This window comes from Penaeus vannamei, chromosome 5 (genome assembly GCF_042767895.1).
Source record: "Penaeus vannamei isolate JL-2024 chromosome 5, ASM4276789v1, whole genome shotgun sequence".
NCBI classification, from domain to species: Eukaryota; Metazoa; Arthropoda; class Malacostraca; order Decapoda; family Penaeidae; genus Penaeus; species Penaeus vannamei.
In genome coordinates, this window is record NC_091553.1 from 38,688,384 (window position 1) to 38,690,883 (window position 2,500).

Below are 2,500 nucleotides of genomic sequence, written 5' to 3' on the forward strand. Positions count from 1 at the left end.
AGTGGATGGTGAAGGTGGATGTGAGTGTAAATGTGGAGTTAGAAGAAATAGAAATAAATGTGGATGGAGGTGGAAGTGAAAGAGAAGTTAAAGGTGGAGGAAGAGGTGGAGATGGGGAGTGATGTGGAGACGGAGGTGGATAGGTAGGGAGGAAGAAAAAAAAAGAGGATGAGAAAATTAAGAAGACGAAGAAGAAGGTAAAAAAGGAAAATAAAGAAGAAGAAAAAGAAAGAAAAAGAAAGGAGAAAGAAAGAAACAAGAAAAATAAACAAGAACAAGAAGAAAGAGAAGAGAAATGGGAAAATAAGTAGAAGAATAAGGTAAAAAGAAGGAGATGAAAAAGAAAAGAAGAAGAAGAAGAAAGGAGAAAGGAGAAAGAAAAAAAAACAAGAACAAGAGGAAAGAAGAAATTTCGAAGACGAAGAAGAAGAAGAAAGAAGGTAAAAAAGAGAAGAAGAAAGAAAGAAAGGAATGAAGGAAGGAAGAAAGAAAGAAAGAGAAATACAACAAGAACAAGAAGAAAGAGATGAGAGAAGATGAAAATGAAAACAAGGATAAAGAGGGAGAAGAAGATGGCAAAACTGAAACTCGGTATAAAGAAGATTTTACCAACGATCAACAAAAAAATTAAAAAGACAGATGAATAGATAAATAGATAATATTATGATAATAAATAAAGAGATAAAAAAGATCAAATATCACCGTAAAGAGGAGAGGGGTGGGGTGTGGGGAGGGAGTAAGGAAGAGGAGGAAGAAGTAAGAGAAGAAGAAGAAGAAGAAGAAGAAGAAGAAGAAGAAGAAGAAGAAGAAGAAGAAGAAGAAGAAGAAGAAGAAGAAGAAGAAGAAGAAGAAGAAGAAGAAGAAGAAGAAGAAGAAAGAGGAAGACGAAGAAAAGGGAGAGAAGCCGAAGGTGAAGCTGAAAAATAAGGGAACGGAAAAGGAGAAAATAATAAGAAAAGAAAAGAAAAAAAAAGCAAACCGAAGGTATGGTAGAGACAAAGAGAAGAAGAAAAAAATGATGATAATGATAGTAATGATAATAATAATAAAAAAATATATATAACAAAGACATAAAAGAAAGCAAACAAAGGAATAAAAAAATAGATAAAGAAGAGCAAAAGAAAACGAAATAATGGACGAAGAACGCGGAGACGAGGAAGAGAAGAGAGAGAAAGGAGAGAGAGGAATCGCACCCTTATCGACTGGCTGTGACGCGAGTTGTCAATATCCCGTTTAATAAAATATATAAGAATGTGAAGACATGTCACTACAGGATATATTTCAAATTCAAGTTCGGGCTCAGTCTGTGGCTTTTCGTCTGTGTCTGTTTGTCTTTGTTTGTCTGTTTGTACGTTTTTTTGTTTTTGTTTTTGTTTTGTTTTGTTTAGTGTAAGATCAACTTTTGTTTGTTTGTCTGTCTGTCTCTCTGTCTCTGTCTGTCTGTCTGTCTGCCTCTATGTCTGCCTGTCTCTCTCTCTCTCTTTCTTTCTCTCTCTTTCTTTCTCTTCTTTCTTTCTCTGTCTCTCTCTCTCTCTCTCTCTCTCTCTCTCTCTCTCTCTCTCTCTCTCTCTCTCTCTCTCTCTCTCTCTCTCTCTCTCTCTCTCTGCCTCTCTCTCTCTCTCTCTCTCTCTCTCTCTCTCTCTCTCTCTCTCTCTCTCTCTCTCTCTCTCTCTCTCTCTCTTTATCTTTCTCTCCCTCTCCTCTCTCTCTTTGTTTGTCTGTCTGTCTGTTTGTCTGTCTGTCTGTCTCTCTCTGTCTTCTATCTCTACTCTCTCTCTGTCTCCCCTGTCTGTCTCTCTGTCTCTGTCTCTGTCTCTGTCTCTGTCTCTGTCTCTGTCTCTCTCTCTCTCTCTCTCTCTCTCTCTCTCTCTCTCTCTCTCTCTCTCTCTCTCTCTCTCTCTCTCTCTCTCCCACTATCTGTCTGTCTGTCTGTCTCTCTCTCTCTCCTCCTCTGCCTCTTACTACCGCTTCTTTCTGTTCCTATTCTCATCCCTCCTCCACTTCTTCCTCCTCTACCCCCTTCTCCTCCACTCCCTCCTATCCTCTTATTCCTCTTCTGACCCCCCCCCCCCTCCTCCTCCTCCTCCTCCCGTATCTCCCTCTCTTCTATCGCTTTTATTGTGCCATCCGCCGTCCCTCCCTTTTGCCTTGCCGTAACGAATGCCTGTCCTTAGCGGCCACAAGATGGGTCTCCTCGGACGGTGGATCTACAGCATCTTAAGTCGTCATTACGGAGTGTGTGGCTTTCAGAGCACGTTGCTATGGAGACTTCTCTTTCCTTCCACTTTCTCTCCCCCCTTTTTTCTCCCTTCTTTCCTCCTCCGACTTGTAAGAATAAAGGAAAGAGAGAATGGATCTCTTTTTCTCTCTCTCGGTGTCCGCTCTATGTTATTTTTCTTTTCTTCTCTTTTCCTTACTAAAGATTCTGTTGCTATTTTTTTTTTTACGTATGTTCTCTTCTTCGACCTTTTCTGTTCGTTGTCTTTTATCGTCATCGTTA

General features: G+C 39.9%; 1 protein-coding gene across 5 annotated transcripts in view; it reads left to right on the forward strand.

Annotated features, from left to right (window-relative positions):
• Window positions 1–2,500, forward strand: part of LOC113801919 (cell adhesion molecule 1) — a 230,436-nt gene that overhangs the window by 174,158 nt on the left and 53,778 nt on the right. The gene's annotated exons all lie outside the window — the stretch shown is intronic.